The following is a 27944-nucleotide window of genomic DNA, read 5'->3' on the forward strand; positions in this document are numbered from 1 at the left end:
TGTAGGCAGGGAATGAGAGATATAATTTTGTCCAAGCTGTGACTGTGTTGAGACCATACGCTTTTTAGGTACAACTGTAATTTCCTCATATGCAGCTTTGCAAATGGTATTAGTAGTATGCAAGATGCCATGAAGCCCAAGGCCTGCAGAATTTTTCTTGCAGGTAGTTGGGTCTTTGTTGCCACTGTTTTGAAATATTGAGTCAAGTTGCAGTTGTTTGTCTGGCATCAGATAAGCCTTCTGGGCCGTTGTATTCAAGTTGGCACCCAGGAATGTCATATTTTGTGAGTGTACTAGTTTTGATTTCTTTTCGTTTACTGTGTACCCCAGGCAACTTAGAAGATGTTTTACAAAAGCCAGATGTTGTAAGAGGATGTCCTTGCTTTCTGCTTGGATGAGGCAGTCGTCCAGGTATGGGTATATTTGAATTCCTCTTTGTCTGCAGTATGCAATTACTGGTGCCAGGCATTTTGTGAAGACCCTGGGCACAGTAGATAAGCCAAAGGGCAGTGCAGAGAATTGGTAATGGGTTGAACCTGCAATGAAATGGAGGTATCTTCTGCAACTTTGTCTGATAGGGACATGCAGGTATGCCTCCTTGAGGTCCAACGTTACTAGCCATGCTTCCTTGCCCAACATGGGAAGAAGCTGCTGTAGTGTTAGCATCTTGAATTTGGGTACTTGTAAGAAGGTGTTTAGAATTGAAAGGTCCAGAATTGGTCTCCAGGCATTGTCCTTTCTGGGAACTAGAAAGAGTCTTGAGTAAAATCCTTGGCCTTGCTCTCGAGTAGGTACCAGTTGAATGGCTCTCATGTCCATGAGAGCTGTAATTTGTTTTTGTGCCTCTGCCCATTGATTTTGTGGCAGGTTTGGCATTCCTCTTTTCATTGGCAAGGTGTCAAAATGGAATCTGTATCCTCGTGAAATTATGTCTAGGACCCATTTGTCCTTTGTGACAATGTACCAGTTGTCTGAAAAAAGTGCGAGTTTTCCTCCCAAGGGGGCTGCCAAGAGAGTGTTGCTTGGCCAGATGAGGTGCAAGTCACTGAGTTTGCCTTCTGGTAGTTTGGGACCTGTCTTCTCCTCCCTTCTGTGTTGCAGTGCCCCATTGGCGAGGTTTGTACTGGGCTTGTGGTTGTCCTCTGCCTCTTGGACGTCTGTATTTACCCCTCTGTGGTCTGTCAGTAGCTGGAAAGGATCAATTTTTTGTTGGCCAATTTCTGCTGAAGCGAGGGCTGTACCTGTAGGAAATCTTTGACTGTCTGCATAGATTTTGCCTTATCCTCCATTTTCTTTAAGACTTCTTCTGCTTTAACTCCAAAAAGAACATCCTGCTGTAAGGGAGCATCTAGAAGCGTTGCTTTAACATGATCAGGCAGAGTTTGTTCCTTTAACCAAGCATGCCTACGTATAACAGACCCAGTGACAGCTGCTCTGCAGGAAGCCTCCAAAGAATCAAACTCACATTGTAAAGTATGTTTGCCCACCTGTTCAGTTGCATGCAACAGATCCTGCATTTCTTTCAATTCAGACTGTTGAGGGAGTGTGCTCATTTTTTGTTTTAACTGAGACATTAGAAATTGCTGATATTTTAGCATGTGAAATTGGCAATTTACTGCCCTCATAGCTAGAGTGGCTGAGGTGTAAACCTTTTTCCCCCACCTGTCTAGTGCTCTGGAGTCCCTTTCAGAGGGTACAGGATTTTTTGCCATAGAAGCGTTAGCCCCTTTGGGACACTGGGAGATAGTCTCTGGATCAGCAACAGGGCTTTTATAAAGAAATTTGTGGGAATCAGGCACTCTATAGTATCTGTCAGGTTTGGCCGGAACAGGAGGCAGAGAGTCTGGGTTCAAACTGGATTCTAAGTAAACATCATCCACAATGTCTAAAACTGGGGGGATGGCAAGTGGTCTGTGCTGGGGGAGTAAAAGAAACTCTCTGAGCCTTTTCTTTGAGTCAGAGTAGTCCTGACCTTCCCAGTGAAAATGTTCCCTCATAGTGTGTAAAGTTTCCCCAAAGGAGTAGTCTTCAGGAGGAGAAGCTGAGGGAATGGAATCCTCAGCATCAGAATCTTCATAAGGGGAGAAGGAGTAATCTTGGTCCTCTGAGGAGCTTGAGGAAATGGACACTTGTTCAGAGGAGGCATAATCTTCCTCTTGTCTAGGCCTTTTGTCAGGAGGGGGTTGGGAACCCCTGATTAAAGAGATCAAATCTTCAGCCATTTTGAGCATCTGTTTCTTAGGCATGGGGCCTTGAACAGGGGACTGAAGTGCAGTCTTTTTAGGTTTAATAGGAGTCTTCGTCTTAGGATACATTTTAATGGTGAGCGTCATCGGTCTGAAGACGCCTTCAGAAACCGAAGGTGTTTCCGCAGCACCGACATCTTTTTCAGCAGTGTCGTTGGTAGGGGCTGAGCAAAATGGCTGTGTCGGCCTGGTACTTTCCGCCAAAAGTTTCGAAGCGATCTCGGGTTCCAGATCTGCGGTAGTCAGGGGCTGCGTCAGAGCCTCACTGAAGACCGGTGAACCGGAGACCGGACCAGCCGAGGCTTCGGAGTCTGGCTTGGGTCTAGGCTGCCTGTCCTTATCCTTGAGTTTTTTGTGCACGCCGGTAGTCGGTTGCTCCAACGGCATAGTGTAGATAAATTTTCTACTGAAGTAGTGTTGTGCGAAATCAAAGCGTCTTTTTATAGTACGCTTATTAAACCTAGCACAAAAACGACAACTAGTGACATTGTGGTCTAGGCCTAGGCAAGGTATGCAGTAAGAATGAAAATCCTTATGAGGTATTTGCTTCCCACAAGAAATACAATTGTTAACTTTTTCTGACATCGGTCTGAGGCAAGAAAAGTTTCCCCAACGGGGTACTTAGCTTTATTGAAGACTTCGGTCTGAAATTCGAGTTCGAAAATGTCAGGAGTCAGCCGACTGGCACTTGCGCACTGCTTCTGCTTCAGGCACCGCGCAGCAAGAAAGACTGAAGAAAATGGCGTCGGATGCATTATATATACCCCTGGCGCACTGACGTCAGGGAAGAAGCGACAGCAACCGACGCCGGACCAAGACTTTGGAATTCTGGCCGACTGCGGGACCGTCTGACGGCAGGATAACCCAAGTGTGATGACTGCAGCAGGGTAACACGATGAACATGCCCATTTTACATTGCTAAACTCTATACAAACATTCAAGCAAACTTTTTATTCTTTCAGCATATTTACAACAGAATTAATTTCAGCCTTATATGCGTGGTGGTGCTGCGGTAGCGTTGAGTTAGACGTTGCCCATTCGATTCTCAGTTAGAGCGTCTTCTGTGTGGCGACATGCATGAATGGGCGTTCCTTCGTTGAAGGTTGTGCGTTAGGCCCAGCAAGCCAGCGCATAAAACTCTACTGCCAATCATTAGCGGACCGGAGGTTCTGCTGTGGCGACCCCTAACTGGGAAAAGCCGAAAGACGCAAACAAAATTCATAATCTCTAACACTGGCGTTGAACAAAGAACAAAAGCGACAGCGAGGAAGGTAGTGGTCTGGGCCTAAACAGGTGATGCAGTAAGAATGGAAGTCTCTGTGTGGTATTTGCTTTCCACAAGTAAGACGATTGTTAACTTTTTCTGACCGGTTAGAGCAAGAAAAAATTATCCCCAATGGGGTACTTAGCTTTAGAAGACTTCAACTTCAATTCGGAAACGAAAACTCAGGTAGCGGCCAACCGGCACTCGTGCGAACTGCTTCTGCTTCGGGCTCCTCGGCAAGACAGACTGATATAATGATGTCGGCTGCCTGATTTTATACCAGTGACGACTTGATGTCAGTCCTGGAGCGACAGCAACCGATGGAGAAATACTAAGCCTCTGGTATTCGGGCCGTCTGAGGGCTACCCCTGGCAGGATTACTCAAGTGTGATGACTGCAACAGTGAAACATGAAGGACATTTAAATATGCCAAGGTTAAAGGTAGATGAGGCTCAATTACTAACAGGATAGGAGATGAGACAAAAATTGTGATATATAATCAAACAACAGGAAAGTCTCCAGGAATAGATGGTATTTCTGTGGAAGTTTGGAGGCTAAGAGAGAAAAAACTGATAAAGATCTGGAAGGTTCTGTTTAACAATATTTTAAGAGGAAGAGAAGTACCAGATCCTGGAAGAAAGTAGGGGTACCTGTAATGCCTAAATAGGGTAAAGATCCATCAGATCCAGATTCATACAGGACCATTTCAATACTAAACCACGATTATAAAGTGTTCAAGTCTATAATGGCTAAAAGAATGGCAAAAGTAATGTCACAATATGGAGCAATGTGGTTTTGTGGTAGGGAGAAAAATATTTGACAACATTAACGGAACACTGATGATCCAGAGGGAAGTAGAATATAAGAAAATACCATTGCTGTTGGTGGCAGAGTAAGCTGGGAGTTTACAAGCAGGGCAATGAAAGCATTTGTATTTCCTGAAAAAATTATAAGGTTGATTAGGAGGATATATAAGGGATCGAATGCGAAAATTAAAGTGGGTGAGTTCCTTTCTGACAAATTCTGCTTAAGCAGAGGAACCAGGCAGGGGTGTCCTCTTTCCCCTTTGTCATTTGCATTATATTTAGAACCACTCACAAAGAAAACAACGGACTCAAAAATTCAAGGGTATAATTGGTATGGCAGTCAAGAAAAGCTGGCTCTATTTGGAGATGACATTATTTTATACCCGACAAAACCAAAAAGAGACATTACAGTGTTGAACATTTTGAGACAGTTTCAAATCTTTTCAGGATACAAAATTAATGAAGCTAAAACAAAGGTAATACCAGTAAATTATGTACCACCAGGTGAATTAGTTCAGCAATAGCCTTATTTATAATGGCATGATAAAATGAAGTACTTAGGAGTATGAATTAAAAATGATTCTTGTGTGGGAAGAGACTAAACAAAAGATAATACAAAAACTGAGAAAATGGTAGCTTTTTATATGGATATGGATAGTAAGATACATAGGTTCGTAGGTTCATAGGTTTATACTAGGCTATCTGCCCTAAGGCATTTATAAGCCTAGCCCAAAGTTTTGTGGCTTACGCCACCCCTTATATGAAAAAATACTGTACCCATTAGTTTGTTGTGCCTCTGTCCAGCAGTGACACAGAGATGATTCCCGGGGTAAACCTACGATCTCCCATCCACAGGTCAAGATTTCTCTTGAACAGAGCCAGCGAGGTGCTCTGCCTCACATGGACCGGGATTTTATTCCACAGCATAGGGAGTCTCTGAGTGATAAATCTATCCCTCCAGCACGTCCTATTTATATCCGTGCTAAGGTTTAAGTCGCTTGTTCTAGTGGTTTTGGTGGATTTGGATTTTTTGAGGTGTAGCATGTCCATTAATTCGGGGTTGGACATGGCCTTGTATGTCAGGCACATGTCACCTCTGAGCAGACGGTATGCGACTGAATAGAGCTGGAGTTTCTTCAATCTGGCAGCATATGACAGATTTTGGAGTCCCTTTATCCTTTTGGTGAGGAACTTTTGGGGTCTCTCCAATTGCTGCAGATGTCGGGTGAGATACATCCCGAATGGGGCATTGTACTCGATCACTGGTCTGATAAGTGAAGAGTACAGGGGAACAATGACCTCACTAGATCTGGATGTGAATCCCTTTATGATCAGGTGGGCAATGTAGAAGGTCTTTCTAACCACTTTAGCAACGTGAGTGTCAAAAGAAAGGCCACTGTCAACCTGGGTCCCCAGGTCCCTGATAACCTCTTCTATGCTTAGTGGATTGCCACCTATATGGTAGCTTGGGTTTACCTTGTTTTTCCCGAAGGGTATGACTATACATTTTTTGGCATTTAACTTCAGGCCATGGCTCTGGCACCAGCTATCTGTTTCCGTGAGTCCCTTCTGAAGGATATCCGTGTCCGATGCACTTTCCACTATGGCGCCCAGTTTGCAGTCGTCTGCAAACTTTGGCAGCCAAAGTCCTCCCATGTTGGCCTGTACTTCTGAGAAGTAGATGCCGAACAATAGGGGGCCAAGGACTGAGCCCTGTGGGACACCACTTGTGACCGGCTTGGAGTCTGACATAGCGCCAGCAACTCTAACCCTGTGGGTTCTGTCCTTAAGCCAGTTTGCAACCCATCTTGTGACATATGGGTTTACATTTAAGCTGGTAAGTTTTTCTACAATACCCGAGTGGGGTATTGTGTCAAAAGCCTTTGCAAGGTCAAGGTAGGCTGTATGGACTGCCTTTCCCTCATCAATGGCCTTGGTGACTGTTTCGAAGAAGTCGACCAAGTTCAAAAGGCATGATCTGCACTTGACAAAGCCAAACTGGGTTGGGTCCAATGTCTGCAAGTCCTCTATATCTTTGTTTATGAGCTCCATTATGATCCTCTCCATAGCTTTGCAGACTAGACTTGTTAAGCTTATGGGGCGGTAATTACCAGGGTCCGTAGAGGCACCGCCTTTGTGGAGTGGGACCACAGTTGCCGTACGCCACTCCTTGGGCACGTATCCTGTGGTAAGGCTGAGATTAAACAGCTGCCTTATGTGCGGGTTTAATTCCTCATTTAGCTCGTGTAGCACACAGCCGGGGACACCATCTGGTCCCATTAATGCTGTGTTTTTAGCTTTAGAGAGAGCAGCTTTCACCTGCACATTTGAGATGTTTGAGATGCTCAACTACAAGCAGTTAAAATGTTTTTAGTCCCACTAGTCTTATACACAGGTCAAGCATATTTTTATCAACCACAGAAGTTGTGGAGAGCAATTAATAAAGAGCTGAAAAACTATCTGGGAGGGAAAGACAGCAAGAGTCAAGTGGGATAAGCTGATTTTTCCAGCAGAACAGAGCAGATTGGGATTACCCGATTTGAAGGGGTATTTCAGGGCCTACCCAGTTAAGGCTCCTATACAAAGCACAAGCAAAAAACTGTAATTCAAAGTAGAAAGATGATGAAACAGGGGGAGGCTCAAGAAACAAGGAGAGACGGGATTTTGAATGCAGATCTTTAAGGAGAACAATAATAATCATACAGAATATTATATCTATAAGGTAGCAGAAAGTATCGTAAAAACTAAGCCAACACAGGAATGGAGAGAAAAGACTGTGCCGATAGGGATGGCTGCAATTTGGGATATAGACAAAGTACAGTTGTGTACACTTACCATAAATATAGATGTTTGAGTGTATTCACTGTTCCAGTCTTCACATATGGGTTATCCGGCCCTTAGCCCGAATACCAGCGTCCTTGGTATATGATGTTGGATGCTGCCAGTTGTAAAACTGATGTCAGAACGTCAGGTATACAGGGAGGCAGGCAACGCCATTTCCCTCAGTTTTTCTTGCCTTAACTGTCAGAAGCCCCCCAAAAAAGGTTAACCCAGGAAGGTAGCACCATGGACACATGTCATACAAAAAAATAAAAATATATAGTCTGTGCCTTAGGAAAAAAGGGGGGATGGAAACCAGGACTGCAACAGTGAACACACTCGAACATCTACAATTATGGTAAGTGTACACAACTGTACTATGTTCCTCGTGTTTCACTGTTGCAGTCCTCACATATGGGTTGATTCCCAAAGCCCAAAAAAAAGACAAAGGGTGGAGGAAGGATCATAAATTAAGGCTTGGTAAGATGGCCCTGCAAAACTGCAGAGGCAAAACCAGTCCTGGATTTAGAAAACAAAGGTAGGTTATGTTGCTTTGTGAAAGTATGGACAGAAGACCAAGTAGCTGCTTCTAGAATGTCCTTAGTAGGCACACCTCTCAGAAAGACTGCAGAGGTAGAGGCTGCTCTAGTAGAATGGGTCCCAATACCCTGAGGGGGAACCTTCCCATGCTGCAGGTAACAAAAGTGAATACAATGAGCAATCCATTTGGAGATGGTTTGTTTTGAAATAGCTTTACCCTGAGCCCCAGGAGCAAAACTAACCAACACCTGTTCAGATTTTCGAAAGGATTTAGTCCTAAGTAAAATCTCAGCTATCTATGCACATCAAGAGAGTGCAGAATCCTTTCCCCCTTATTCTGGGGATTGTTGAAAAATGTAGGTAGGTGAATAGACTGGTTGAGGGTTAAACTGGAAACTACCTTAGGCATAATGGCGGGATTACTTCTCAGAGAAACCCGATCTGAGTGAAAAATAATGAAAGGTTCTACTGCCATTAAGGCAGGCCTGCAGCTCAGATACGCTTCTAGCTGAAGTAATAGCTAAAAAGGAAAGCAGTCTTTCAGGATAGAAACTTCAAATCTGCAGAGGCAGCTGGTTCAAAGGGAGACAGAGTAAGTTTTTCTAGGACAAAACTAAGATCCCAAGCAGGAGTACGAGCTCTTCTGGGAGGTCTAAGATTACTAGCTCCCCTCAGGAACTGTTTCTTCATGGGGTGAGAAAAAATGGGTTGCTCAAAAGAACAATGAATCGAAATTGCTGAAGCGTGAATTTTGATTGAAAAAAAGTAAAGTCCACCATTAAGCAATCCTGCTAAGTTGTCAAGAATGAGGGAAAGAGAAGGATGAGAAGAGTCTTCTCCTTTAGCCAGTATCCAAGAGCAAAATCTCTTCCATTTATCTGCATAGGATTTTCTGGTGCTAGGCCTCCTGGCCTCACGAAATACTTCAACCACCTGTTGGGGAAGATTTAAAGTATTAGCTGGGCAGTTAAATGCAGAGTTTGAAGCTGAGGATGAAGGAACTTTCCCCCTCCCTGAACCAACAGATCTGGTACCAGGGGAAGATGCCAAGGCTGAGCCTGGGAAAGGCTGCGGAGGGGATACCAATGCTGCCTGGGCCAATCTGGTGCTATCAGAATAGCATTTGTTTTTTCATCCCTTATGTTTAGCAGCACTCTGGAAAGAAGAGGCAGAGGAGGGAATGCATAAACTGAGAGATGTGTCCATGGGAAGGACAACGCATCCACCCTCCAAGCTTTGTTGTGAAACTCCCTGGTGCAGAAGGGTGGAAGGAGATGATTGGTGTGAGAGGAGAAAAGATCCACTTGTGGGATGCCCCAATGATGAGTGATGTGATGGAAAATGTCCTTGTTCAGTTGCCACTCGTGAGGATCGAGAACATGTCTACTCAAATGATCCGCCAAGGGGTTTAGCCTCCCTGGGAGATACCAGGCTATTAGATGTAAGCCCATAGATGTTGCTAAGGACCATAGTCTCATGCTTTGTCTGCACAATGGGTAAGAGTGAGTCCCCCTTTGCTTGTTGATGTACCACATGACCGTGGTATTGTCTGTCCTGATCAGCAGAGTCCCAGGGTAGAGCAAGTCCTTGAAAGCCAGCAAGGCCTGCTGCACTGCCATCAATTCTTTTAAGTTTATCTGCAAATGAATCTGTTGGGGGCTCCAAGTCCCCTGTATGCCCCTGCCTTCCAGATGAACCCCCCATGCAACATCTGAGGCGTCTTTGGTGAGAGTCTGGCTGGCAGGTGGTGGGCGGAAAGGCAGACCCTTGTTCTGAGAACAGGCTGTCGCCCACCAGAGGAACTCCATTTGTAGACAGGGAATCAGAGGAAGAATCAAGTCTAAGTCCTGTGTGTGTTGACACCAAAGATTCTTGAGGTACCACTGACGTTTTCTCATATGCAGCCCTGCATATGGGATCATCAAAATACATGAAGCCATGAACCCCAGTGCTTGCAGGAATTGCCTTGCAGAGAGCTGGGTCATGCTTGCCAAGTTCATGAAGTAAGCCAAAAGATCTTCTTGCTTTTGTTGAGGGAGGAATACCATCTGGATGGCTGTATTCAGACTCGCTCCCAGGAAAACAATCTCCCTTGTAGGAACCAACTTTGACTTCTTTTCGTTGAGAGTGTAACCCAAAGATGCGAGAATGTTCTTCATGAAATTCAAATCCTTTTCTAGTTGTTCTGAAGAGTTTGCTTGAATGAGACAGTCGTCCAGGTAAGGATAAATTTGAATGTTTCTCTGCCTGCAAAAAAGCAATGGCTGGAGCCAGGCACTTCGTAAAAACTCTGGAAGCAGTAGATAAGCCAAAGGGCAATGCAGAGAATTGAAAGTGTTTCTCCCCAGCCCTGAAGCGAAGGAATTGCCTGCAACTTTCCCTTATTGGGATGCGCAGGTAAGCCTCCTTGAGATCCAAAGTTACCAGCCATGAATCCTTGCCCAGCATTGGTAGTAACTGTTGAAGGGTGAGCATCTTGAATTTGTGAATCACCAGAAAAGTGTTTAGAATAGACAGATCCAGAATAGGGCGCCAGGTGACCCCTTTCTTGGGTATCAGAAAAAGTCTTGAATAAAAACCTAGGCCTGCCTGATTTGCAGGAACTTACTCTATAGCCCCCATAGTCAGTAGAGAAAAAATTTGAGTTTCTACCTCTGCCCTGAGAGTTCTGGTTACCCTTGCAAAACAGGGAAGGTGTGAAAGTAAAACTTGTAACCTTGGTTTACTATACTGAGCACCCATTTGTCGTCTGTGATGGTAGACCATACCTCTGCGAACCTGGCTAACATTCCCCCCAAAGGAAAGCCAGGGCCACAGAGGTAGGCACCAGACGGCCGGAGTCATTGAGAATGTTTGCCTTGGGAAGATGGCTTAGAACTCCCTGATTTAGCAGAAGAAGAATGCCATTGTTTAGCCCTTTGAGGGGCAGAAGCCTGCCCTATGGAAGATCTGAAACCCCTAGGTCTAGAGTGACCCTGCTTGCCAGGATCAGGGAAAGACCAATTCTTGGAAGGATACTGCCTACTAAACCGAGGAGGCTGAACCTGAAGGAAATCTTTTACAGCTTGCATAGATTTTGCCTTATCCTCCAACTTCTTCAGTACCTCCTCAGCCTTACTACCAAAAAGATTGTCCTTGTGCGAAGGAACAACCAGCAATTTAGATTTAACAGGTTCAGAAAGAGGCTGCTCCCTGAGCCAAGCATGCCTTCTAATTATGGAACCAGTGGTTGCTGCTCTGCAGGAAGCCTCCAAAGTGTCAAAACCACAATGAAGCGAATGCTTATTAACTAAAGTGTCAGAATTCAGTAAGTCTTGTAAATCTTTGTTCGCCGTCATGGAAGGAATATCTCCATGTTTAGCTTTAATAGCCTCCAAAGTATGCTGCTGATACTTAAGCATGTGAAAAAGACAATTCATGGATCTAATGGCAAGAGTTGCAGAGGTACAGACTTTTTTACCCCACCTGTCCATGGCCCTAGACTCCTTATCAGAAGGCACAGGGTTTTTAGCAATAGTAGCCTTAACACCCTTGGGGCCTTGAGAAATAATTTCTGGATCAGCAGTAGGGTTTTTAAAAAGGAATTGATGAGATTAAGGAACCCTATAATACCTATCTGGTTTTCTGGGGGCAGGAGGAACAGAATTAGGAGTTAAAGAATTTTCCATGAAAACATCATCCAAAACTGGAGGTATAGCCAGAGGCATATGCTGTGGCAAATCCAAAAATTCCCTGATTTTTTTCTTAGACTGTGGACAATCCTGACATTCCCATTTAAAATGCTCCCTAAGAGTATTCAAAGTATCCCCAAAGGAAAAATCTTCTGGGGGAGGCAGAAGGGATAGAGTCCTCAGCATCAAAATCCTCAAAGCCAGAAAAAAGTTGAGAATTTCCTTCTTCACCAGCAGACATACTGGAAATCTCAGAATCTGAGACAGACAAACCGTCAGGAGATAATTATGTAGCCCTCTTTGAAGGGGGGGGGGGTGAGATCCCCTAATCAGGGAAAGAAGACCACCAGCCATTTTTACCAACTGGGACTGAGGCACAGGAGGGGAGGCTGACGCCTGCTTGTGAGTAGGTTTGCAGGGGCAAGGTTTACTAGCAATCCGGAGGGACTCGGGAGGCCTAGCAACTGCAGAAGTCTGAACAAAGGTAGTCGGGTCTGGTTCTGGTCTCATGTCGAAAAGAAGAGGCGTCAGAAGCCGGTGCCTGCACAGTGGCTCTGGACCCATCTGAGACGGTAACAGGCGGAGGGTCTGAAGACGAAATAGCCTGCGGCATGGAGGACTCCCGTAAAGGTCTCGGCAGAGGCTTGCGGCTGAAAATATGCAGACTGCAGGGGTTGCTAAAGCGCCTCACTGACTACCGCTGTGCTGACGACCAATTTCACCGGTGCATCGTCAGCAGATTTAGGCCTGTTGAGGTCCTTGTCTTTCCATTTCCTAAGTATATCTGAAGTCGGGAGACCAGAAGACGCCATACCGACGAACTTAGGAGGCCAGACTCCGAAATGCTTATACAAAATCTTAGCTCTACGGCATATGGTACGCAGGTTAAAGGAAACACAGAGATCGCAGTTAGGGATGTCTTGCTCAAGGCTCAAACAAGTTATACAACAGGAATGGAAATCACGGTGCGGAATCTGTTCTCCACAGGCAAGACAGTTGTTAACTTTATCTGACATTCGTTCAAGCAAGAAAAGAGGATCCCCAACGGGGTACTTATCTGAAGGCGTCCTTAACTTGGTAGTCGGAAAGCAAAACGAAGGCAAACTGTCGACCGGCACTAGTGCGAATTGCATCTGCTTCGGGCTCTGTGGCAAGAAAGACTGAGGAACTGGTGTCGGCTGCCTCCCTTTATACCTGACGTTCTGACATCAGTTTTACAACCGGCGGCAGCCGACGTCATATACCAAGGACTCTGGAATTCGGGCCGACTGAGGGCTACCGGGAGCTGGATAACCCATATGTGAAGGCTGCAACAGTGAAACATGAAGAACATCAGGCAACAGGGGCTGGAATTTACTGGAGAAAACTGGCAAAGGACCCAAGGTACTATAGGTTCATAGGTTCATACTAGGCTATGTGCCCTAGGGCATTTATAAGCCTAGCCAGAGTGTGTTTAGCTTTCACCACCCATTTTAAATTAATTTTGCTATGCCCTTTTTCGAGGTTAGTATACTGTGCCTCTGTCTAACAGTGACACGGAAGTGATACCCGGGGTAAACCTATGATCTCCCATCCACTCATCAAGATTCCTCTTGCAGAGAGTCAATGAGGGACTCTGCCCAACCTGGACTGGGATTTTATTCCAGAGTGAAGGGAGCCTCTGGGTTATGAATCTGTCCCTCCAGCATGTCCTATTTATTTCAGTGCTGAGGTTCAAGTCTCTCGAGCGCATAGCTCAATGGGACTTGGATTTTCAGAGGTGCAGCATGTCCATTAATTCCGGGTTGGACATGGCTTTATACGTCAGGCACAGATCGCCTCTGAGCAGGCAGTATGCCACTGAGTAGAGCTGGAGTTTCTTTAACCGTGCAGCATATGGCATCTGTTTGAGTCCTTTGATCCTCTTGGTGAGGTACTTTTGGGGTCTTTACAGTTGCTGCAGGTGTCTGGTAAGGTACATCCCAAAAGGGGCATTGTACTCAATTATGGGCCAGATGAGGGATGAGTAAAGATGCACGATGACCTCCCCTGATCTAGATGTGAATCCCTTCATAATTAGGTGGGCTATATAAAATGTTTTTCTAACCACTTTGGCCACGTGGTTGTCAAATGAGAGATTGCTATCAACTTGGGTCCCCAGGTCCCTAATTACTTCTTCTGCACTTAATGGATTACCACCTATATGGTAATTTGTGGGCACTTTGTTTTCGCCAAAGGGGATGACTATACACTTTTTGGCGATTAGCTTGAGGCCATAGCTCTGGCAACAGTTGTCTGTTTCTATGAGGCCCTTTTGGAGGATGCTAGTGTCGGCTGGAGAGTCGATTATGGCGCCCAGTTTGCAGTCATCTGCGAACTTGGTCAGCCACAGTCCTTCCGTGTTGGCCTGTACCTCTGAGAAATATATACCGAACAAGAGAGGTCCCAGGACTGAGCCTTGTGAGACGCCACTTGTAACTGGTTTGGAGTCTGACATGGCTCCAGCAATTCTAACCATATGGATTCTGTCCTTGAGCCAGTTTGCAACCCATCTAGTGACATAGGGGTTTATATTTAAGCTGGTGAGCTTATCTATAATGCCCGAGTGGGGTATTGTATCGAAGGCTTTTGCGAGGTCCAGGTAGGCTGTGTGGACCACCTTCCCCTTGTCAATGGCCTTGGTGACTGTTTCAAAGAAATCGACCAGGTTTAAGAGGCAGGATCTGCCCTTAAAGCCGAACTGTGTAGGATCCAGTGTCTGTAGGTCCCCAATATCTTTATTTATGAGGTCCATGATGATCCTTTCCATAGCTTTGCAGACCAAGCTAGTCAGGCTTATGGGGCAATAGTTTCCAGGATCCGTTGAGGCACCACCTTTGTGGAGAGGGACCACTGTTGCTGTACGCCACTCTTTGGGTACATATCATGTAGTAAGGCTGAGATTGAACAGTAGGTTTATGTTTGGGTTTAGCTCTTCTTGGAGTTCATATAGGACGCAGACCGGGACACCGTCTGGTCCCAATGATGCTGTGTTTTTTGCTTTGGAGAGGGCGGCTCTTACCTGAGCATCTGAGATGTCAGAGGGGCAGCACTCTGGTGGGATAGATATTTGCCCTTTTGGTGGGAAGGGGGGGGGGGGTTGCGCTGAACCTGTCAGCTAGGATGTTGGCAATGTCTGTGGGTTCGGTGTATTTTTTTGTCATTTTGGACTAATTCTGAGCATATCTGGGAATTCCCACCCAGGTTCCTAACATAACTAAAGAAAGCCTTGTGATTATCCTTAGTGTCCTGTGCAATTTTTCTCTCGAAGCTGGCCTTAGACGATTTTATGAGTGCCCGTAGTGCTAATACTGATCAGAGATGCCTTCCCTTTGTGGGATTTTGCTCTATCATGTAGTAGCTTCCTCCTTCTACTGTATAGTTTGTTTATGGCTGGGGTCCACCAGACAGGACGTCTGCCTTTGGAGGATTGGGTCTTGGTTTATTTGGGATTGCATGATCCATGCATTCCTGAAGGTGTTCATAGAATGCGTTTATAAAGGATTCTGCGGTCTGGGCCGTATTTTCCACAGGCCCGGGGGCTTTGAAGGATTCCACCTCGGTTTTGAGGAGTGTGAAATTTGCTTTAGAGAAGTTTTTCACTGTAGTTTTCTGGGCAGGGGGTGGGGTCGGGATGTGAATATCCAGTGAGATTAGTTTAAGGTCTGATCTTACCAGTGAGGGATACACTTCTGGTCTGGAGCATGTTGGTGATGATCAGGTCCAGCATGTTTTCCCCTCTTGTAGGAGTGGTAACAAGTTGTTCCATAGCATTTGAGTTTATAAATTCTAGGAACCTTTGGGCAAGGGTGTTGGAGCTAGAGTAATGCTCCCAGTCTATGGTTGGGTAGTTGAAGTTGCCCAATATAATGGTGTTTGGAGAGACCTTCATATTTTCCAGTGTTCTCAGGAAGGCCGAGTGGGGTTCCTGGGTTTGGGAGTGTGGTCTGTAGCAGGCTATAAACTGGAAGGCAGTTTTACCCACTGTTAGTTGCACATGGATAGTCTCTGATGCTTCGTGCTGTGCCACCAACCTGGAGGTGTGGGTATCTTCGACGAATACTACCCCTCCTTTTGTGGTTCGGCCCAAGTTTTGGGGCCGAAAAGCATGGTATGAGGTATAACCTGGTAGTGCTGGGGTGCTCTCGGGAGCCTTGAACCAGGTTTATGTTACTGCACAGATATCGATGTTCTCCATGCTAAGGAGAGTTTCGAGTGCGTGCATCTTGAGGTTTAGACTTCTGGCGTTGAGTAGCATTGCTCAATTTCTTATCCCTTGTGATACCTATGGAGGTGGGTTTGTCTTTTAAGCCTTGCCTAAAAAAGGCACTATGGGGGTAGCAAGAGCCTTTGCCAATATCCGAAAGCCCAGGGGTGACAAGTGCAAGCCGTCCCTAGTGAAGCATCGTGGCTTGTCGAGCATGTCATCCCAGGCTGACAGGCATTGGATCCTCTTTGAATGACACCAATACTTAAGCCAATTGTTGAAATTGATCATCTTGTCTTCATATTGTGGCATCATTCTTGGTGAGGGTAAGATGCTACTCAAGGTCAGGGTCATACCGGCCAGGGCTACATGCTCAGAGAGCTCCTCTATGTCTCTTTTCATGTAGTCCAGGGAAGTACGTCTCATGTCATTCACACCAGCATGGACAATGACTGAGTCATATTTGTACTTGCCTTGGAGTGACCTGAGTGCTTGTGTTATGTGGCAGATCCTAGAGCCTGACAGGCAGCTCACCGTGACCTTCTCCTTGTTCAGCCTGGTGAGCGGGACGTCGGTGTGCCTGATGATAGAGTCACCTATTACAAGTGTATCAGGTGTGTTGTTTAGCCTTAAGGGCTGTGACTGTTTGGCACACTGGCTTTGTGAGCTATGTGTTGCACGTGTTTTGTTTTGGCGTAGCGGTTGCTTGGGTGTCTGCTTTGGAGGTCTCTGCTGCTTAGGCAGATTTTTATTTAGAGCCTCCGAGTATGTTTTTGTGTGTTTATGTGTTTGCTTTGCTGTCGTGATAGGTCTATGTGAGATTGGAGTTGTAGTGAGTGTGGTTTCCTTCTCCTCCTGACTGGTTACACCAGTACTGAGTTGAGAGAGCTTAGCCTCCAGTTTGGCTATATGGTTGCATCTCTCACATGTGTTGGAATTTGTTGGGAGGAGGAGAGGGTTGTCTGTGTACATGAGGCAGTTGTAACATTGCCTCAAGATTCCCAGATTAACCAGCTGGACCGGAGAGGAGATTGACAACTGACCTTTGGACATGCTAGAATAGTATTGGGAATTCCTTTATAATTGATAAAAAGGGCCAATGGGGAGCAAGGTACTCCAGGGGAGTTTGTGAGGGTGTAGTGCTTTTAATTTTTTAGTGTTGACTTAGTGAGCAAGTGCCAGGTAACTTAAATGCAAAAACGACAAACAGTAACTTTCTTTCAAGTGAAACAAGGAAATAAGTACAGTAAACAATGCAGATATTACTAGGGATCCACAGAAGAGCTGAAAAGCTGCGTTTTAGGTGGAATTAGCATTTCAGGGAAATAACAAGCAAACAAACAACAAGCATACAAACAAAGCTAGATTCAGCAGGCCTGGATCTAGTCTATGCTACAGCAAACAAGGTGTACCAATTTCAGTAAGAAACAGTTGAAATATGCAGGCACTATAAGCCTTTAACCAGAAATTCCCAGCTCAGAAGGGCAGAGTCCAGCCTCTCCTCCCACAAGAGTGCAGACCACGAACCTTCTTAATGTAAAATAACTGGCCTGAAGCCCAAGTGCTTAAACCAGAACTAATACACTTTTAGAATAACAGACACTAAGCCCTCAATCAGCAGTTCCCAACTTAGAAGGATGTAAGCTACCTGTCATGTCACCACAGTGCAGGCCACAAACCTTCCTAATGTAAAACAACTGGTCTGAAGCCCAAGTGCTTAATAACAGAAACTATACTGAAATGGGAAGATGCCAATAATTCATTTGGACTGCAGGCTAAAGATTGCCTTCTCTATCAAGCATTGATATCAGAGTGTTGGCAAAGAGAAAGAAATGGGGGGATGGGTCCTAATCAAAACACCTGCACTGATTGAGTTTTTAGTAGACCCTAGAAGAGAACCTGCCATTAAAAAAGGAATAATTAGTAGAGCATATAAAATATTGCATAATAACTGTAAGAATCAATCAGAGGAGGTTAAAAAGTATTGGGAAGAGAGACTGGATAAGCAATTTACAAAAAAAAAAAAAAAAAACAATGGGAGAATGTATTTATTTCTCCCAAATATGCAAGAAAATCTAAAAGATTTAGGATTTTTGCTTGGAAATGTTTACATAGATATTTTTATAATCCAAGTAGACTCCAGATAATTTTTTTTCGCAGGTAGACAGAAATTATTGGAGGTGTGACTGAAAAGAAAAAGGCAACTGTGAACATATTTTCTTGGAGTGCGGTGTGTTGGCGGACTTTAAGCTGCCAAAAAGCAATTACGAGAGAATTGAAATCAAAATCTAAACCAACTACACTAGAAGTAGCAAATATTAACAAGGATAAAACAACTGGAATTCAGAATTTTAGAAAAGGGTAGGACCAAACTGCATAGGAAAAAAATGGGAATTTTGGCAGCAATACATACAGGGGATGAATGAAGTTTAAAAGAATCTAGGATTTAAATGAGCTATGTAATGCTGGACTGAAAATGAATGGGTAGATTATATGTGATGTATATAATGTTTGCAACTGGGATTGTGTCAGTATGGTTTGTGATATAAAATGCTTTCAACTAGGATTGTGTCGGTGTGGTTTGTTTTCATTTATATAAATGTATAATTGCCTATGTTGTAAGTGATGGTTTAATAAAGATGTTTCTTGTTTAAAAAGGGCATGAATTGAATAATTTATGTAATGTTGCTTATGTTATATGATAAAGAGCAAAATATGTGGAGTATAATGTTTGTAAATGTGAACTTATTAATACAGTTTGATTGCTTTTATACAGATGTAAATTTGCCAATGTCACAAGTGATAATTCAATAAAGGTGTTAAAAAAAAGAAGTCCTATCAAATCTCACAATTAATGATGTGGTGTACTACACACAGTTGGTACATACACTCGTCATGGAAATACTTGTGAAGAATCTGGCACCTACAGGCACACTGTTTTTCTACTTATATTGCACTATCAAAAAAAATAAGTGCCAGGATGGATTTTCTCTAATAGAATTATTTCATACATTTCAACTGACAACATGGATTTCTGTAATTCAGAAAAGAAACACATTCATATTTCAAGTTTATAATACTGCTTTGTTGTCACAGTAATGTTGAGTGCTTGAGTAAAACAGTTACAAATATGTCTGGAGTTTGGCCTCATTTTGCTACAGGTCTTGTAATTGAATATAGGTTTGTTTGCGTAACTATGCAAATTAAGTCATGAGATAGTATAGAATATGTGAGAAATATGCTACCCAATAATATCTGAATAATAACTGTATATTTCTACTGCCAATCTATGTTGCAAATTACGACTGGAAGGAATATTCCAGAACCTGTTCTTTGTTTTTATTTAGATAAAAGACTGCAGTAGTCTGCCACGCTGTTAGTTTATATCTAAACTTATTAGTATAGTTTAGATGTGCTACTATCAATTCAGAAAATAAAGGTCGTTATAAACTGATTTCAATGTCTTTGTGGTTTTGTACTAAAAACTGACAGAGATAAGAAGAATATACTTCTTAACATTTGGCAGAGTTACCAGGAGTTTGGGAATGCAACAAAGCATTCCTTTGCTGAAAGACTGATGCGCTGACCAAGCAAATCAGCCTGAGTGCCTCCAGAGACAGCAGTGATAAAAGTATGAAGGAATATGGGATCTGAAATCTTCAAACTAGCCAAAATAAATAGACCCTGAAGCATGTCCAGTGAAGACGACGGAGGGAAACTATAGCACTAAGAGATAAACTCACAAAGGGATGCAACTTGGAAAAAAAGTGAGAGTCAGTACAGGTACCAACTACAGCATTTCATTATTAGATGCATGGAGTTTAAGCCTAAGTTGTCAAAGAGAATTTCTCTTTGAGGTGAAAATTTAATAAATTAATGATATGCTGTATGGTAGAATAACCCCTGCTGAGCAGCAGGAACAGAGAGAAAAAAAGATACATAAAATAATCTGTTGTGCAGACAGGAACTAAAAATGTATAGACAGGATGATGAATATAAATTCTCAGGATACTCAGAAGTGGTCTTTTAGAGACCAGATTCTCTGCCATTGCAGCTATTATGGCAAATTAAAATTTTTAAACTTTACTTTTTTTCAGCACAGAATGTAGCCATGAAGTCTCTAAGCACTAGAGCATACATGACTTTGCCACATGATTCTTGCTGTTTTGAGTTGCCCAAGGAAGCCAGATGAAAATGTGCAGTAATTTAAAACAGACTGTATTCTGCCTGCAATGTTTTTCAGCTGCCAGAAAAATTATGACTGAACTGTACATTTCTTTTTGCAAGAGACAGACTGTGTGCCATAAATCCTAAATATTTTAGGATGTGCTGTTATCTATTCAAAAAATGCATGTTTTTATAAACTGTTTTCAATGTGTTCGTGGTTTTATAGTAATGGCAAACCAAGATAAGAACAAACCCTTCTTAGCGGCACAGTGGCACAGAGGATAGTTCTGCCGCCTCACAGCAAAGGGTTCCCTGGTTCAATGCTTGGAGGGGTGCCTTTTGTGGAGTCAGCATGTCCTCCCTGTGTTCGCTTGGGTTTCCTTTGGATGCTCCTGTTTCCTCACACATTCAAACACATGCAGTAGGTAGACTGGCTACTCTAAACTGGCCATAGAAGAGCGGTGTAAACCTTGGCTCTAGATGATTGCCACTGGTGAAGTGACATCCCAACCCCATATGCAAAAATGGGACAAAGAGGGTCTGTGGATGGATGGAATTCTTAACAGCTGCTCCTTTTCTTAGGGCTGGAAATAACTTGCACCTCTATGTATGGTATTTGCTATTCAAATGTTCTAAACACCCAAAAAAAAAATCTGGCAAAAATCACTATAAGGGTGAACCGTAACTAGAAGTAAGGAAGGTCCCTCAATGCAGTACTTAATCTGCATGTGCTTCATTTGTAGGCCTTGACCAATGGACTGCAACACAATTTCCTGTAATATTAAGCAACACAATAAGAAAAGGTACAATTGCACAAGTCCTACTTCTCTGTAACAGTAGATGCTCGAATTCCTCACTGCCTCAGTGACATTTTGGGGTTATCTGCCAGGGTACCCCAGTACTGGCCAGCTTTCAAAAGCTCAGTCTCTTGTTCCTCTCTCTTTCAGTGACAGCTGATTGGCTGAGCATATCCTGAGAGGTAAGCCTCTCTTTCAGTGACAGCTGATTGGCTGAGCATATCCTGAGAGGTAAGCCATCAGCTGCTGAAGTCAGTGTTCATGCTGTTACACTTCCACAAAGGAGGAAAGGAAAGTACTGAAGGCAGAATCATTTTGCACGAGTAAATTTGCAGCCAATCATAATACCATATCAAAACCAAATCCAACAACTGAATCAAAGAGGTTGAAACCCACCTTAACTATCTGAGGGATGGTGGGTGGGTGCTGTCACAGAGGAAGTGAAAATTCAAACATCTACTGTTACCAGTAAGTAGAAATTACACAACTGTTATATGTTCATCATTCCCATTGTCTCAGTGGCACTTCAGGTACATTCCTTAAGCTTACAGTACCTGGGAGGCAGAAGGATAAGAATCCAGGAGCCCCTGGGGAATGGTCTTAGCAAAGCCTGCTCTGGACTTTGAAAAGGAATTAATTTCATAGTGTTTTGTTAAGGTTTGAACAAAGGACCAGGCTGTTGCCTCTAGAATGTTTCCAGAATCCACTCCTTTCCAATATGCCATCAAAGAGGATAAGGCCCTAGTCAAGACAGCCTTAACCATGCCTGGAAACGATTTACCATGGTGGAAGAGGACGACTATAATGCAACAGCTTGCTTAAAGACAGGTTGACCTAAGCCCCTGTTTAGCCCACCATGACAACTTACAGCTTCACCTAGCTGATGTCAAAGCAATGAGTAAAAGTCTTCCAAGTAATAAACTGTAAACTAGCTCGAGAGGCATGTAGGGTCAATTTTTTAAAAGCAAAGCTGAGATCCCTGGGAGAAGGAATTGGTTTTCAAGGGGATTTCACGTGCAACATTCCTTTCACAAACTGAACACAAAAGAGAAGAAAGAGGGGGATACAAGGGCAGACAAGCTGAGACGGCTGTAAAAAGTACTTTGATAGAAATAAATGACAAACCATCTATAAGTAACTTATACAATTATTTCAAACCAGAAAGGTCATAACTCTTTTGGGACTTCTGCTTTTGGCTAGGCACCACCTAGGAAACCTCTTCCACTAGTAAATGTAAGATTTTCTACTTGTAGGTTTCTTTGCCTTCTTAAATACTTGCTGCAAAACCTCATGGAATAAGTACCTAAAAGATATCAGAATAGAATTATCCAGGCTGTCAGGTGATGATGTGTAAGAAGATCCAATGTGTGAGGAAGCTTGTAGCAAATGAACTTTGCAACTTCCACTAAAAGGGAGAACCACCTTTGCCTGGTCCAGTAAACGGTTACCACAATAATCTTTGGTAATTCTGTCTGAATCTTTAGCAGTCCCTTGGGAACCATTAAAAAGGATTGAAATGCATACAGGAACATTCCCCACCATGGGAATGATAAAGCATCTTACTTCCCGTCGCACTGCAAGGATGTTGTGAACATAATATTTTCAGCTGTCCTTTTAAAAGGAGGTGAACAGATATACATGAAGTGTTCCTCACATCTGGATCAAGTCCTGTAAGACCTCTGCATGGAGCTTAAACTTGTGGATCTGTTCAGTTTGTCACTGTGGTTTGCTCAGATGGAATGTATGGGGTCCAAAGAGACAATGCTGTACAGCCAGCACCCAGGCCATCATTGTCAATTGGCAAACAGGGTATGAACTTAGGTACCACATAACTGTAATGTTGTCTGTGACCACCAGAAGAGGATAAGGAGTCCATAAGTGGTAAAGAACATTTACGGCATGAATCACTACCAACATCTCTTTTATGTTTATCTGCTTTGGTGTGTCCTGAAGACCCCACAAAAGCCTTGCAATTGAACTCCCATAGACACTGCCTTCAACACAAAATCAGAAGAGTCTGCCTGGACAGACTGGACTGGGGTCTGAAGAGCAAAAGGGAGTACTGGATTCAAAAGCTTTGATCCCTCCCTGATGGTGATTTCTATTTCAGGAATCCCAGTGCCAGTACCTGGAAATCAAACTGATGAAGGTACTGGGTCCAACAATTCTTCAAGTACCACTGCATTTTTCTCATCTGTAGCCCGGCTAGTGGTATCATAAGGATCATTGATGCCACAAGGCCTAGAATTTTGAGGAACTCTCTTGCTGAGGCCATGTCTAGGAGAGAAATCCAAGAAAATGTCCTGATAAGTCAGAACTTTGTCCTCTGGCAAGAAGGCCATCCTTTTTTAATCCACCTATCCAACACCCCAGCAAAACAATTCATTGATAGGGCACGAGGAAGGACTTCTGAAGGTTCAACAGGAAGCCCAGGTGGGAAAGGTAGGATGTGACCTTGTCTAAAGACTCCAAGCACTTGAATACAGAATCTACAGAACTCAACCAGTCATCTAAACAAGGAAAATGTGGATACCTAGGGTACTGCAGCAGGCAACAGCTGGGGACAGACACTTTGTAAACACTCAAGGTGCAATAGTTAGCTCAAAGGGTAGTGCAGAAAACTGATAATGTAAGCTAAACACAGCAAATCTCGAAACTGTCCTGAAATTGGGAACAATAGCAGTATGATAATTGTCCTTGAGATCTAGAGTCACAGTGGAACAGTTGTCTGGCAGCAACACGAGGACTAACTATAAGGTGGGCATTTTAAACTTTGGAAATTTTACAAAGGTGTTTAGAAAGGATAAATCTAAGATGGGTCTCCAGGAGTGCTCCTTTTTTGCTAACAACAAGATTCTGAAGTAAAACCCTTTGCATCTGTGTATCGTAGGCACTGGTTTTATGATCCCTGTTTCTACCATGTGATGGAGCACTGGAGAAAACTGCTCTGGTGGGTGTGGGGGAATTCTCATACAAGGGGAAAGATTTTCTATCTACTGCCAAGTGTATCCTCTCTGAATTATGCTTAGAACCCATTTGTAAGACTACTGATGGCAAGGCTGCAGGGATGAGAGACAGCACCTGGGGGAAGAAGGAAGAGAGGAAAGGGTGGGGGTTGTGCATAGTCATTCCTTTGTACGGGTTTGATCTTTTTTTCCAGAAAGGAAACCCTCATTTGGTTTTCAAAAATTATCTTCCTGCCATTTCCTTTTGGATCCCTGACTTTTGTTATGTTGGGATTTTTGTTTTTTTTCTGCTCTTTGAAGGAAGATGCTTTGTTTGGGAAGAACATGGGTACATTAAACATCCTAGATATCCCATGCATTAATCTGCCTCTATCATCCCACATTTTGAGAATCTGTGTAACAGGGGACCCTAACACCAATTCAGAACTTAAACGTACATTCAAAATTTCATGTTTTAAATCTTCAGAGAAGTTCTGATTACCTCACCAAGCATACCATCTTAATACAACAGAAAAAACAGCAATTCTTGAAACTGTATCTGCACATTTAAGCAAACCTCTCAAAGCACATTCCAAAACCTGATTCAAAGTAGAAACATTTAATTCATCATTCCAGATTACAAGAAAGGGGCATACTTTTGGCCTGAAGATTTAACCATTATCCCGCTTTATCAGAGGTCAATGGATTAGATAAAGCCAAGGACTTTTTATTTGAGCAGGCAGCTGATAAGACCACAATGGGTCAGCAGCCAGTTGAACAAGAACTATCATCCCCAAGGAGACCCTGTATTTTCTTTGAGTCTTTTGAGGGACTGCTGGAGCAGACATCGTCCAAGGCTGGTAAGGGGAGAATAGACACAGAATTGGTCATCTCGTCTTCTATAAGGTCACATACTCTGCCTAGCTCTGGGGTAGTTAGTTCCTGACTGCTCCCAAACAAAAACATCACTAAATCTAGCAATCACTTGAGAAAAACTGAACACTTGCTGGCCGTAAGCTCAAGTTCATCTTCCAAAGAATCAGAGTGACTGGACTCAGTGTCAACTAGGGAATCACCACTGTCCTCATCAGATTCTTCGTCATTCTCTGAAACAGAAAGGTGTTTAGCTAAACTAGCACTACAGCTATGTATGGGAATACAGCCACCACAATTAGCTGTCTGCAAAACACTCAGTCAAGGAAATCACATTAGCCTTATAAACAGCTGTAATCTGATCATCTGCTGTATGATGAGGGTCTACTTTAGAACAGCGAACGATCAGATGATCGAATGCTGTTACATCAACTCCTAATCGTCGAACCAGCAAAACAGCGAATGGCTGGAGCATTGCTGGGGCATTGTCTGGGTTGTACCGTTTCCTCCACTGTAGTGTGATCTCGGAGTTGCAATATTTAAGTAGGGGGGGAGCCCCCCCTCCACTTTTAGTCTTTAGTGTCCTTTTTATTTATTTATTTAATTTTTTTTTCGGGGGGGGGGGTGCAGTGATATTTTTCCATGGGAAAAAAAAAAATCGCTGTTCTGGCCGTTCGATGTTTTAGCGATTCGACATTTAGGGGTCAATATAACAGAGTTCGATCATTTGATCGTTCGTTGTTATAATATAGAGCCTATGATGAAGCTTCTGTTTCCTTTTCTTGTGAACTTCACTACTAGATAAAATATCTGGGGACAGAGTATTATGTCTGGCAAGAGGTCTCCTACCCCGGACTACTCCTGTACCAAAAGGGTTTGGATCGCCCATGCCTGCATCACATACTAGAACAGCCCCAGATGATGTGTCTAACCCCCATTCCATAGTGACCAGCAAAGCCTAATTAGAGGGAGCAGGGGCAAAAGGTAAAAGGTCAGCAGGGCAAGCAGATCTCCCAACAGAATCACTAACCAGAGACGGAGGCACATATTTATTTTGTTCTTTTCTTTTTGGGTACAACCGGATTGGATGGAGAGTACCAGAATTAGTAACCATCAAAGGGAGAGAACACCAGCCAGAATAATAAACTGACAGTACTGGATAATATATCACAATAAGCACTTATTTCTAGTAACAAGCATTTGCCCACACAACTAAGCTCTGTCAAACTGGGCTATTATCACAAAACAAAAAAAAAGTTCAAAATATGTTCAGAATTGCTTTACAATTGAAGAAAGTTGTGGAATTTCCAGAAAGTACAGTTGTGTACACTTACCATAAATGTAGATGTTCGAGTGTATTCACTGTTGCAGTCATTACATTTGAGTAATCTGCTGGCAGGTTGCCCTCAGTCGGCCTGAATTACAAAGTCTTGGGTCCTGCGTCGGTTGTCGTCTTCTCTTCCATGTCAGGTCATCAGGGGTACAAAACATGCAGCTGACGCCATTTTCTTTAGTTTTTCTTGCCCCCGATGTCAGGTCCACCCAAAAAGGTAGCAATATTATATATATATAAATATAAATATACATGCATCAATATAAACTTTACCTTCATCTACAAGCAAATACACCACATAGGTTGTACAAGATAGAGAAGGAAAGATAAACTTTAGAATGACAGGGGGATGGCAGGAGGGTAACCTGGACTGCAACAGTGAATACACTAGAACATCTCCATTTATGGTAAGTGTACACAACTGTACTATGTTCTTCGTGTTTCACTGTTGCAGTCATTACATTTTGGTAGAATCCCAAAGCTATGGTTGGGAGGCTGGAGCTAAACAGCATTAGGTGCGGCTATAAGGCCCTGCAGCACTGCAGTGGCAAAGCATGCCCTGGACTTAGAGTAGAGAGGCAAATGGTAATGCTTTGTAAAGGTGTGAACAGAACTCCAAGTAGCAGCCTCTAGAATGTCTTTCTGTTGGTACTCTTCTGAGAAAGGCTGCTGAAGCAGCAGCAGCTCTGTTGGAATGAGACATAATGCCCTTTGGCACAGGTTTACTATGGTGTAAGTAGCAGAAATGGATGCAGTGGCTTATCCACTTTGATACTGTCTGCTTTGAAATAGCCTTTCCTTCTGATCCTGCAGCATATGACACTAGTAATTGCTTAGTTTTTCTTAGAGCTTTAGTCCTGCTCAAGTAGAATCTTAGCTGTCTGTGTACGTCCAAGGAATGCAGAATTCTCTCCCCTTAGTTCTGCGGATTTGGATAAAAAGTTGGCAGATGAATTGTTTGGTTAAGAGCCACACTGGAAACCACCTTATGCATAAAAGTAGGATTTATCCTCAGAGACACCCTGTCTGAGTGAAATATGATAAAAGGCTCTACAGCCATGAGGGCCTGTAACTCTGAAACTCTTCTTGCTGAAGTAATTGCTAGTAGCAGAGCTGTCTTCCATGATAAGAACTTTATGTCCACGGTAGCAGCTGGTTCAAATGGCGGCAGGGTGAGCTTTTTCAACACATACTTGAGGTCCCATGCAGGTAGTGGTGATCTTCTAGGAGGCCTTAAATGTTTGGCTCCTCTAAGATACTGCTTTAGTAAAGGATGAGAAAAAATGGTGGCTCTGTATTGTAATGAGCCAAAATAGCAGAGGCATGGATTTTGACTGATGAGAAAGATAGGCCTTTGTCAAGCATCTCAGTTAAGTATTGTAATATCTGAGGAATATATGTGTTTCTGCTGTATCAATTCCTTGTGCTTGATTCCAAGCACAAAATCTCTTCCATTTGTCAGCATAAGATTTTCTAGTACTAGGCCTTCTTGCTTCCAAAATGACATCCATCACAGCTTTACTGAGAGGTGTCATTTGTATGATTACATGATTAGCCATGCTGCCAGGTTCAGAGTCTGTAGTTGATTGTGCAGGATCTGATTGTTTTGCTGGGACAGTAGTTGTGGTCTTTGAGACAAGGTCCAAGCTGGGTATTGAGACAAGTTCCTTAGGACTGGGTACCAGTATTGGCGGGGCCAGTCCGGGGCAATTAATATAATCTTTGGCTTCTCTTGTCTGACTTTTAGGAGAACCTTGGGTAGAAGAGGCACAGGAGGAAAAGCATAAATTGATAGGTTTTTCCAACAGAAGGATAGGGCCATCCACTTTCCATGCTTGTCTGTGGTAAGTCCTTGTCCAGAATCTTTTCAATTGATAATTTTGAGGAGAGGCAAATAGATCTATGTCTGGGCTCCCCCATTTCTCTGTTATCATGCTGAAGACTTGTGGATTTAGTTTCCACTCGTGAGGATCCATAAGGTTTCTGCTTAAATCGTCTGCCAGAGTGTTTTGTTTTCCTGGCAGGAATTGAGCTTGAAAATGTATTTGGTAGGCCGGCCTACCAAATACATTTTCAAGCTCAATTCCTGCCAGGAAAACTGCTGACAAGCATGAAACCTATGGATCCTCACTGAGTGGAACTAAATCCAAGTCTGTCCCAGCAATGTCAGATCCTGCAGACTGAACCTGGCATTAATCATGTAATCATACAATTGAGCTTGAAAATGTATTTGGTAGGCCAAAGCTGTGTCCCACAG

The 27944-nt window shown here is 43.4% G+C and overlaps 1 protein-coding gene across 1 annotated transcript in view; it reads right to left on the bottom strand.

Annotated features, from left to right (window-relative positions):
* Window positions 1-27944, bottom strand: part of FAM53C (family with sequence similarity 53 member C) — a 1140347-nt gene that overhangs the window by 937960 nt on the left and 174443 nt on the right. The gene's annotated exons all lie outside the window — the stretch shown is intronic.

Source organism: Protopterus annectens, chromosome 16.part0, assembly GCF_019279795.1.
Source record: "Protopterus annectens isolate FY-2018-M chromosome 16.part0, PAN1.0, whole genome shotgun sequence".
NCBI classification, from domain to species: domain Eukaryota; kingdom Metazoa; phylum Chordata; order Ceratodontiformes; family Protopteridae; genus Protopterus; species Protopterus annectens.